We start from the raw sequence: 12,741 nt of genomic DNA, 5'->3' as shown, positions 1-12,741 counted from the left end.
TGGAGGTGTTGGTAGTGGATGAGCAGTGCGTAGCATGTAATAAGGTATATGGAGGTGTTGGTAGTGGATGAGCAGTGTGTAGCATGTAATAAGGTACAATGAGGTGTTGGTACTGTATGAGCAGTGCGTAGGATCTAATAAGGTACACGGGGGTGTTGGTACTGTATGAGCAGTGCGTAGCATGTAATAAGGTACATGGAGGTGTTGGTTCTGGATGAGCAGTGCGTAGCATGTAATAAGGTACATGGAGGTGTTGGTACTGGATGAGCAGTGCATAGCATGTAATAAGGAACATGGATGTGTTGGTACTGGATGAGCAGTGGTAGTATGTTATAAGGTAGACGGAGGTGTTGGTACTGTATGAGCAGTGCGTAGCATGTAATAAGGTACATGGAGGTGTTGGTACTGTATGAGCAGTGCGTAGAATGTAATAAGGTACATGGAGGTGTTGGTAGTGGATGAGCAGTGTGTAGCATGTAATAAGGTACATGGAGGTGTTGGTACTGTATGAGCAGTGCATAGCATGTAATAAGGTACATGGAGGTGTTGGTAGTGGATGAGCAGTGCTTAGCATGTAATAAGGTATATGGAGGTGTTGGTAGTGGATGAGCAGTGTGTAGCATGTAATAAGGTACAATGAGGTGTTGGTACTGTATGAGCAGTGCGTAGGATCTAATAAGGTACACGGGGGTGTTGATACTGTATGAGCAGTGCGTAGCATGTAATAAGGTACATGGAGGTGTTGGTACTGTATGAGCAGTGCTTAGGATGTAATAAGGTACATGGGGGTGTTGGTACTGTATGAGCAGTGCGTAGCATGTAATAATGTACACGGAGTATTGGTACTGGATGAGCAGTGTGTGTAGCATTTAATAAGGTGCATGGAGGTGTTGTTACTGTATGAGCAGTGTGTAGCATGTAATAAGGTACACGGACAGTGGCAAATGCAGGGTTTCTAGAGAGGGGTTTCCAAATGCTCGATTTTAGAGTAAGTGTGGCCTGTCCATGAAGAGGGTATAATTAGCAGTTAACCAGCTTTAATATGCGTCATACAAAGTGTATTGTGTGTCATAATTCCAGAAGATACAGGACCAGAAATCACAGTAAGTCATTAGGTGCGGCACTAGGTCCATCCTGCCTGAGCTGAATGTTTTTATTTTAGATGTGGGCACCATTCCAAGAACATGCAGCACTTGTAAAACTCTATTATATTACTATTTCTATTGTGATAATGGTGTGGGCTGGGGAGGGGGGTTTCCAGGCAGACGGAAACCCCCCCTGCATTTGCCTATGACGAAGGTGTTGGTACTGGATGAGCAGTGCGTAGCATGTAATAAGGTACATGGAGGTGTTGGTACTGGATGAGCAGTGCGTAGCATGTAATAGAGTACACGGAGGTGTTGGTACTGGATGAGCAGTGCGTAGCATGTAATAGAGTACACGGAGATGTTAGTACATGTTTAGCGATGCGTAGCATGTAATAGAGTACACGGAGGTGTTGGTACATGTTTAGCATTGCGTAGCATGTAATAGAGTACACGGAGGTGTTGGTACATGTTTAGCGTTGCGTAGCATGTAATAGAGTACACGGAGGTGTTGGTACATGTTTAGCGTTGCGTAGCATGTAATAGAGTACACGGAGGTGTTGGTACATGTTTAGCGATGCGTAGCATGTAATAGAGTACACGGAGGTGTTAGTGCATGTTTAGCAGTACGTAGCATGTAATAGAGTACACGGAGGTGTTAGTGCATGTTTAGCAGTGCGTAGCATGCAATAGAGTACACGGAGGTGTTGGTACATGTTTAGCAGTGCGTAGCATGTAATAGAGTACACGGAGGTGTTAGTGCATGTTTAGCAGTGCGTAGCATGTAATAGAGTACAAGGAGGTGTTATTGCATGTTTAGCAGTGCGTAGCATGTAATAGAGTACACGGAGGTGTTGGTACATGTTTAGCAGTGCGTAGCATGTAATAGAGTACACGGAGGTGTTAGTACATGTTTAGCTGTGCGTAGCATGTAACAGAGTACACGGAGGTGTTAGTACATGTTTAGCGATGCGTAGCATGTAATAGAGTACACGGAGGTGTTAGTGCATGTTTAGCAGTGCGCAGCATGTAACAGAGTACACGGAGGTGTTAGTACATGTTTAGCGATGCGTAGCATGTAATAGAGTACACGGAGGTGTTAGTACATGTTTAGCAGTGCGTAGCATGTAACAGAGTACACGGAGGTGTTAGTACATGTTTAGCGATGCGTAGCATGTAATAGAGTACACGAAGGTGTTAGTGCATGTTTAGCAGTGCGTAGCATGTAATAGAGTACACGGAGGTGTTGGTACATGTTTAGCAGTACGTAGCATGTAATAGAGTACACGGAGGTGTTAGTACATGTTTAGCAGTGCGTAGCATGTAACAGAGTACACGGAGGTGTTAGTGCATGTTTAGCAGTGCGTAGCATGTAATAGAGTACAAGGAGGTGTTATTGCATGTTTAGCAGTGCGTAGCATGTAATAGAGTACACGGAGGTGTTGGTACATGTTTAGCAGTGCGTAGCATGTAATAGAGTACACGGAGGTGTTAGTACATGTTTAGCTGTGCGTAGCATGTAACAGAGTACACGGAGGTGTTAGTACATGTTTAGCGATGCGTAGCATGTAATAGAGTACACGGAGGTGTTAGTGCATGTTTAGCAGTGCGCAGCATGTAACAGAGTACACGGAGGTGTTAGTACATGTTTAGCGATGCGTAGCATGTAATAGAGTACACGGAGGTGTTAGTACATGTTTAGCAGTGCGTAGCATGTAACAGAGTACACGGAGGTGTTAGTACATGTTTAGCGATGCGTAGCATGTAATAGAGTACACGAAGGTGTTAGTGCATGTTTAGCAGTGCGTAGCATGTAATAGAGTACACGGAGGTGTTGGTACATGTTTAGCAGTACGTAGCATGTAATAGAGTACACGGAGGTGTTAGTACATGTTTAGCAGTGCGTAGCATGTAACAGAGTACACGGAGGTGTTAGTGCATGTTTAGCGATGCGTAGCATGTAATAGAGTACACGGAGGTGTTAGTACATGTTTAGCGATGCGTAGCATGTAATAGAGTACACGGAGGTGTTAGTACATGTTTAGCAGTGCGTAGCATGTAACAGAGTACACGGAGGTGTTAGTACATGTTAAGCGATGCGTAGCATGTAGTAGAGTACACGGAGGTGTTAGTGCATGTTTAGCAGTGCATAGCATGTAATAGAGTACACGGAGGTGTTAGTGCATGTTTAGCAGTGCGTAGCATGTAATAGAGTACACGGAGGTGTTGGTACATGTTTAGCGTTGCGTAGCATGTAATAGAGTACACGGAGGTGTTAGTACATGTTTAGCTGTGCGTGTCATGTAATAGAGTACACGGAGGTGTTATTGCATGTTTAGCAGTGCGTAGCATGTAATAGAGTACACGGAGGTGTTATTGCATGTTTAGCAGTGCGTAGCATGTAATAGAGTACACGGAGGTGTTGGTACATGTTTAGCAGTGCGTAGCATGTAATAGGGTACACGGAGGTGTTAGTACATGTTTAGCAGTGCGTAGCATGTAACAGAGTACACTGAGGTGTTAGTGCATGTTTAGCGATGCGTAGCATGTAATAGAGTACACGGAGGTGTTAGTGCATGTTTAGCAGTGCGTAGCATGTAATAGAGTACACGGAGGTGTTAGTGCATGTTTAGCGTTGCTTAGAATGTAATAGAGTACACGGACGTGTTAGTGCATGTTTAGCAGTGCGTAGCACGTAATAGAGTACACGGAGGTGTTAGTGCATGTTTAGCGTTGCTTAGAATGTAATAGAGTACACGGACGTGTTAGTGCATGTTTAGCAGTGCGTAGCATGTAATAGAGTACACAGAGGTGTTGGTGCATGTTTAGCGGGGCTGGGACAAGCAGCTACACCAGGTAAGGAAACCTCCGCGAAGGGGGAGGGGGTGTAGGCTGCTTGTGTGTGCGCACTGCGCAATATCAGTGGGGGGGGGGTGCAGGCTGTCTGCAAAATCACACAACAGAGGTTTTAGTGAAAATATTATAATGGGGGGGGGCGCATTTTGAATGCTCGCACTGGGAGCCAAATGGGCCAGAAACTGCCCTGGCGGTGCGTAGCATGTAATAGAGTACACAGAGGTGTTGGTGCATGTTTTGCAGTGCGTAGCATGTAATAGAGTACACGGAGGTGTTAGTACATGTTTAGCAGTGCGTAGCATGTAACAGAGTACACGGAGGTGTTAGTACATGTTTAGCGATGCGTAGCATGTAATAGAGTACACGGAGGTGTTAGTGCATGTTTAGCAGTGCGTAGCATGTAATAGAGTACACGGAGGAGTTAGTGCATGTTTAGCAGTGCGTATCATGTAATAGAGTACACGGAGGTGTTAGTACATGTTTAGCGTTGCGTAGCATGTAATAGAGTACACGGAGGTGTTAGTACATGTTTAGCAGTGCGTGTCATGTAATAGAGTACACGGAGCTGTTATTGTATGTTTAGCAGTGCGTAGCATGTAATAGAGTACACGGAGGTGTTGGTACATGTTTAGCAGTGCGTAGCATGTAATAGGGTACACGGAGGTGTTAGTACATGTTTAGCAGTGCGTAGCATGTAACAGAGTACACGGAGGTGTTAGTGCATGTTTAGCAGTGCGTAGCATGTAACAGAGTACACGGAGGTGTTACTACATGTTTAGCGATGCGTAGCATGTAATAGAGTACACGGAGGTGTTAATGCATGTTTAGCAGTGCGTAGCATGTAATAGAGTACACGGAGGTGTTTGTGCATGTTTAGCAGTGCGTAGCATGTAATAGAGTATACGGAGGTGTTAGTACATGTTTAGCAGTGCGTGTCATATAATAGAGTACACGGAGGTGTTATTGCATGTTTAGCAGTGCGTAGCATGTAATAGAGTACACGGAGGTGTTGGTACATGTTTAGCAGTGCGTAGCATGTAATAGGGTACACGGAGGTGTTAGTACATGTTTAGCAGTGCGTAGCATGTAACAGAGTACACGGAGGTGTTAGTGCATGTTTAGCGATGCATAGCATGTAATAGAGTACACGGAGGTGTTAGTGCATGTTTAGCGTTGCGTAGCATGTAATAGAGTACACGGAGGTGTTAGTGCATGTTTAGCGTTGCTTTGAATGTAATAGAGTACACGGAGGTGTTAGTGCATGTTTAGCAGTGCGTAGCATGTAATAGAGTACACGGAGGTGTTAGTGCATGTTTAGTGTTGCTTAGAATGTAATAGAGTACACGGACGTGTTAGTGCATGTTTAGCAGTGCGTAGCATGTAATAGAGTACACGGAGGTGTTAGTGCATGTTGAGCGGTGCGTAGCATGTAATAGAGTCCACAGAGGTGTTGGTGCATGTTTTGCAGTGCGTAGCATGTAATAGAGTACACAGAGGTGTTAGTGCATGTTTAGCAGTGCGTAGCATGTAATAGAGTACACGGAGGTGTTGGTGCATGTTTAGCGTTGCGTAGAATGTAATAGAGTACACGGAGGTGTTGGTACATGTTTAGCGTTGCGTAGAATGTAATAGAGTACACGGAGGTGTTAGTGCATGTTTAGCAGTGCGTAGCATGTAATAGAGTACACGGAGGTGTTAGTACGTGTTTAGCAGTGCGTAGCATGTAAGAGAGTACACGGAGGTGTTGGTACTTGTTTAGCGTTGCGTAGCATGTAATAGAGTACACGGAAGTGTTAGTGCATGTTTAGCGTTGCGTAGAATGTAATAGTGTACACGGAGGTGTTAGTGCATGTTTAGCGTTGCGTAGAATGTAATAGAGTACACGGAGGTGTTAGTGCATGTTTAGCAGTGCATAGCATGTAATAGAGTACACGGAGGTGTTAGTGCATGTTTAGCGTTGCGTAGCATGTAATAGAGTACACGGAGGTGTTATTACTTGTTTAGCGTTGCGTAGCATGTAATAGAGTACACGGAAGTGTTAGTGCATGTTTAGCGTTGCGTAGAATGTAATAGAGTACACGGAGGTGTTAGTGCATGTTTAGCAGTGCGTAGCATGTAATAGAGTACACGGAGGTGTTGGTACTTGTTTAGCGTTGCGTAGCTTGTAATAGAGTACACGAAGGTGTTGGTACTTGTTTAGCGTTGCGTAGAATGTAATAGAGTACACAGAGGTGTTAGTACATGTTTAGCAGTGCGTAGAATGTAATAGAGTACACGGAGGTTTTAGTACATGTTTAGCAGTGCGTAGAATGTAATAGAGTACACGGAGGTGTTAGTACATGTTTAGCGTTGCGTAGAATGTAATAGAGTACACGGAGGTGTTGGTACATGTTTAGCGTTGCGTAGAATGTAATAGACTACACTGAGGTGTTAGTGCATGTTTAGCGTTGCGTAGAATGTAATAGAGAACACGGAGGTGTTAGTGCATGTTTAGCAGTGCGTAGCATGTAATAGAGTACACGGAGGTGTTGGTACTGGATGAGCAGTGCGTAGCATGTAATACAGTACACGGAGGTGTTAGTACATGTTTAGCAGTGCGTAGCATGTAATACAGTACACGGAAGTGTTAGTACATGTTTAGCAGTGCTTAGCATGTAATAAGGAACACAACAATGAGATTACCGCACTCATTTTGAGATCATACAAGCAGCACAAATAATATTTCTTTTCTTTTTTATCTTTTAGGCCATACTCTGACTTCCCTTTGGCAGTGACGCTGACAATCTCTGTGACAGTCACTTCTATGTTTATCATTTTTCTGTTGCGCTAATCTGCTTCTAGATCAGCAGCTCACGGTCTGCGCTATCTGTGGGATCCAATCCAGCCACAAACTATTCACCAAAGTGACCATAAAGCTGAGTCGTGACCTTGCTGTACTGTGGTAGATAAACTGAAGTAAAGACACATTTGATAATGTAATTTTCTACAACTTACAGTATATTACACATATTACTGTTCCTAATACTATTAAGTACTTATAAAAATCATACTTGCCGAAAATCGATCTGCCCTTTCTTTGACCAAGAAGCCGCTGACTGCTACTCTTCCATGTCCACGGTACGTGCTCAGTATAAACGTTGAATAAATGATATCATGTTTTCACGCACCCCATACCTCTTAGCGCCCAAGGCAACCGCTTAGTTTCGCCTAGCAGAAGTGCCAACCCTGCCTATCTCTCCCCCTTCCCCCCCGCAATATCTCACAACCTGCCTTTAAGCAGAATTGCGGAGCCTGAGATAAAGTAACTTTATGTAGCTCTGGCCAGGGGAAGAGACACAACATGAGTATAATAGCTTTAGGGGTCAATAAAACCTGAAACAAAGTATATAAAACTCTGCTGGTAAAAGAATCAGCCAGTGTTAAAAAAAACTGTATTTATTACATAACAAAAATAACCCTTATTTATAACAAGTAACATTAATCACAAATATACAGCGATTGAAACAATGTAACAATATAGGTTTGTATGTCAAATTCATCAATTCACCAACAGTTATGCATCATAGTTAAATGTTCTCATAAAAAGGAATCCTTGATAAAATGTATATCTCTTAGGTATTTACAGTATATCAAAAGTTCCTGTTTGATGTGCAGTCAAGCTGAAAAAGTTCACGACAGTGGACGAAACGCGTTTCTGCTCACCACCCAATACTTACTGTATCCACTCACTGTCTATGTGCAGGCCAGACCAACGACAGATCTATAACTAAAAATTAAACGCCGCGCTGCAGATAGACCAGTGCACTGTGCGGTCCTAAAGCCTGGCCCGAACAATCTTACAGCATAACATACTGTCCAGACCGTTTACACAATTACTTGTCAACATTGGAGACAAATTAGTCACCATCCTGCAAAAATCAGGGCTGTTGGGTGTTTGAAAATAAAAAAATTAAATGGGATAAGAAAATTGGTCTTTTCAACAAACGTGGGGGTCTGGTCGCAAATGACTGATGTTTTCTTTTGTCCGCATGGGCCACAATGGTGTTGCGGCTCCTGCTGCCGTGTGGTGTTAGCCGCAGCTTGATTGACAAGCTGCAGGCATATGGGGGGAGATGGGGAGCAGCTTTGAAAATGGAGACGTGTCGGCAGCGTTTTGGGGGCATCCCAAAGCCAGAGATTGAGGACCTCATTCAGAGTCGGTCGTTGCGGCCGCACGGTCGTGGGGGAAAGGGGCCGGATATGCAAATTAAGCGATCACAAGTTGCGGTCCTAAGATGAGATCGTTAGCTGAACGACTGAGGGTAAGAAGCGGTTGTATGACTAAATAACGCCCCCTTCTCGTACACCACACACGTCATCTCCTGGGATATAAGGATTAATCGCGAGCATCGGGAACCATCGGAGCTGGTCGTAGAGCTTAAGGTTGACCATACCCTCTCTTAAGCTCTACGATCAGGTCAGTGTACAAACCACCCATGTCACATGTGCCATGACGCTACTTAGTTAATTATTCACTACCATAAAACGCCGTTCGCATAATTAGGCACGCCTGCGTTCGGATCTCCACTCCCCCGTTTTCAAGCACCTTCCCCTGTTACCACCCACAAACGCCTCAATCTGTCACTCAAACTACCGACCTGGCTGTGTTCAAGGAGAGAGAAATTTCTGATCGTAGCCGCTAGTTTGCGTACGCGCATTGTGAACTTTACGCACGCGCAGTTTAGAGAATATCGGTGGCGTACGACCGTGCGGCCGCAACGACCGACTCTGAATGAGGTCCTGTGTCTTCCAATGCAGACTGTGTCTTCCTATGTAGATTTGCTGGCCTCGGCAGTTTAGTTGCAGTGGAAATTCCATGCAGCATTCACTGGACATGTTGCGTCTGTGGATGCAGGCAGCGAATCTGGGAAGCCGGCAGTGGGCCTATTTTTACAAAAGGTGACTTCTACGGCGTTAGCATAACTTCTCAGATCCGCTGCGACTGAGGATGTAGCGCTGATCCCTCTTGCGTCCACATATGGGCAGCACAGACGGTGTAATGGTTAGCATTACTGCCTCACAGCGCTGAGGTCATGGGTTTGATTCCCACCATGGCCCTACCTGTGCAGGAGTTTGTATATTCTCCCTGTGCTTGCGTGGGTGTCCTCCGGGTACTCCGGTTTCCTCCCACACTCCAAAAATATACTGGTAGGTTAATTAGCTCCCAACACAAATTAACCCTACTGTGTATATGTGCGCATGTGATAGGGAACATAGGCCCTCATTCAGAGCCACTCGCAAACAGCAGTATGCTCGTTGCGTTCCGATGTTGACTAATCGCGCATGCGTCGGTGTAACACTGCGCATGTGCGTACGGCAGATTGCGAGTTTTTCGGGTCTCGTTCGTCAAATAGCGTACAGGAAGTGACCTGTCAAATGTGATTGACAGAACAGGGCGTTTTTGGGTGTTGACGGGGGTGGAGATGGAAAAACGCAGTCGTGGCGAGGCGTTTTTGGGGCTTTCATACATTAGCAGATGCGAGCGTAAAATGTGTTCGGACCGACTCATACGTCACTGGATGATCCTCTTTCCCTTCAAAATGCTCGCACAGCTTAGGGTCTGGATTACTCGACCACATTGGCGATGGCCTTCTCCTCCGTCCCGGGACTCCACGATGTTGTTGCGATTAATCGCGGGTGGTCTGAAAAGCAATTAGTGTTGGATTGAAAACCAGCTTGGTATGTGTTTTGAAATCAGTTTTTTGGGATAGCACAAAACCGTACGCAGGTGGAAATCAGAGCTGCTAATGTCAGGATGACACAATCAATTTGCGTACATTTGTGGGGGTTTATTTTGGCCTCAATTTGGTGGTTAGGGCCTATTGTAACAATAATGTCATCATGTTTTAATTTTCCGACCTTTTTATTTTTTCCTGTTGATTTTGCCTCGTTATATGAATTTTTAAACGTTCCTTAAAGAGGCCTTTTTTTTTTACATTTTTTTTTTTATTTTTTTTTTAAAGTTTTTGCCTTTTGGGCCAGGATTAAATGTAACCCATTTGTACAATAATGTCACAATACAATGTCAGTTTTTTGGCGTCAATTTATTGGTCAAACCAAAACTAAATTAATTAAAAATTTGGGGACATCTTTTTTTGGCAAAGATCAGTCCCAAAATCAAACAAATTGGCCCAACATAGACATAAACGTACAACAAAAAAATAAAAACATTTCACAAGAAAGGAGAGGGAAGTTTTGACCAGAAAGGAATATGAGCCAAGCACAGAAGGAGTGTGGGAAAAGTCGCCATTGCTGTCACCGTTTTTTCACCCGTTTGGATGGGGGAGGGAGGGCGCCAGACCGGGTCCGGGATGTCATCGGGCTGGCCTGTCCAGAGGCAGATGTTGTGGCCTCTGGACTAGGCCCAGGGCTAGGCACATTTGGAGGATTGGCTGATGTTGTGCCAGAGGTGGAGGATCCTGATGTTCCGGCAGAAAGGGAGGTCGGCTCCACCATGTGCTGGCGAACGAGCTGCTCCAGGGCATTGGCGATGCGGATGTCAGCCCTGGTATTTTCCGCCAGGGCCTGACCAATGGTCACGTTGGCCGCAGCATTTTGCTCCAGGGCCTCAGCCACCCGTAGCAGAGTTCTGTGAGGAGGGACACTGCCTGCGAGGGGGATTGTCCTGGACTGGCTTCTGCAGGGTCCTCAGCCGGATGTACTGGTTCCTCCCCTGCCGAGCCAGCAGAAATTCGGCGGCCAAGGCTCCCCTCTGGAGCAGACTCATCCGCCTGTGTCTCTGTTAGGAAAAATGAGAAAAGACTCACATTAGAATCTACATATTGGCCCACTAACATTTCAGAGTTGGTGACATCAAAAGATTTACCTGGGACAACATGAGGAGCCGCAAAGTCTGGCATGTCCGTATCCATGTTGGACACGCCAAACACCTCCACAGGCTGCACACACCCCTGTGCCAGCTCTTCTAAATCCGTCAACTCCAATGACACAGGGGTGGGACCCCCACCTGTCCCCCTTGCATGCCTAGCCCTATCCGTGAGTTTTTGCTTTAGTCGATATTTGAAGTCGGCCCATCTGTGGGAAAAAATGGAAGCCATTATCCTTTTGTTTAAAATGGTGTTTGTTTTTACTTACCGCCGTCTGACATCCCGGGCTAGACGGACATAATCACCCACCCTATTGACAGTAACGGCTACCTCTTCCCACATTCTCCACTTCTGGCTTAGACTCATATTCCTGTCTGCCTGTGGCAGGATGTCCACACACTTCTGAATCAAAACCTCCATCTCCTTTCTTGTGAAATGTGGCTGCCTTTTTTTTTTGCAGCTTTGGCCGGAATACTGGGCCCAGCAGCCTCTTCCATGTCATCCTCCTCATCTATTTGTGTAAATATTCAGATTTCTCTAATTCACAACTTGCCCAATCGTATGTTTCAAATTAATCATTGATACAAAATGCATGAAAGACTTACCGCCTGACTCTTGGGCATTGTTTCCCTGGTCTGTCGCCATGTCTGAGGTCCAAACAAGAAATACACCAGAATTTAAATGTGTTTTCGTGACGTATTTAACTATTTATACATGCGTCCTTATTTTGCGGCCGCATCATTGATTGTGCGTTCCTATGATCCCTCCTTAATTTGTGCGGGAAACCAAACACTATTTATGGCTTGGTGTGTCTCGAGTCTAGGTGGCGTTTTTGGATTGTTGGAGGTTACCTTGGTTGGAGTTTCTTGTTTGCGGATAAAGGAGTTGGCGTTTGGAGTTTATTTTGTTTGATAGATTTGCGTTTTTATTTTCCGTTCTCTTTTTTGGTATATTTTTTTTTTACCTCGTTTCTTGATTTGGTAAGTTTTGTGAAGTCTAACTTTGGTTCAATTGGTGTCTCATTGTGTTTCTTATTGTTTTTAATTTTTGGATCCATAATTTCATATCTTTTAGCTTTTTATTAATTTCGGACCCAAAGACCTTTTGATTTGGAATCTTATATATTTGCTCTTGGTAAGTCCATTTTTTATGCGAACTAATTAGCGCATTTTTCTCTGTTTGTATAGTGACTTGTATTTGCGAACTAATTAGCGCATTTTTACTACTTACTATTGTGACTTGTATTTGCGACCTAATTTGCGCATTTTTCTCAGTTTGTTTATTAACTTGTATTTGCGAACTAATTAGCGCATTTTTACTACTTACTATTGTGACTTGTATTTGCGACCTAATTAGCGCATTTCTCTCAGTTTGTTTATTAACTTGTATTTGCGAACTAATTAGCGCATTTTTAAATGCTTATTAATCCTGTAAAATTTTTTGTGGTTGCCCTTTCGTTTTTTTGGCTTACATTTCAACCCATTTTGATGTACTGTGTGCAATGTCGTTTTGCTCTTTGGCCAAATGTGTGTTTCGCATATTTTAAGTTTTGTCTAGCACAAAATTTAGAAACATAAATGCACAGAGTAAAATTTGTCAACTTATTTTTGGGATTAATTTCAGTTTGGACGTATCATGACAATACCCCGGCATGTAAGCAGCAATGGATGGCATCATCAAGCTAAGTTGTTCTTAATTTTCTTTTGGGGTGGGTCCAAAGCCTTACATTCCAATCTTGCCATTTCAGGTTGATCTTGGGCGGATTGTTCTGGCCATGCTCCCGGAAGCCGACCAACCTCAATCTCGTCCCAGGCGTAGGCATCGTAGGCGTGCAAGGCCCCAGATATTTCGAACACGTGTCACCCTTTTTGGAATGCCCGATGATTAGGTTTTAAGACGCTACCGTCTTCCTCCCAAAATCATCATAGACACTC

This window comes from Taudactylus pleione, unplaced genomic scaffold (assembly GCF_031769625.1).
Source record: "Taudactylus pleione unplaced genomic scaffold, aTauple2 ptg000241l, whole genome shotgun sequence".
In the NCBI taxonomy this organism is placed as follows: Eukaryota; Metazoa; Chordata; class Amphibia; order Anura; family Myobatrachidae; genus Taudactylus; species Taudactylus pleione.
The sequence above is the reverse complement of the archived record's forward strand: the minus strand, read 5'-3'. Positions refer to the sequence as shown.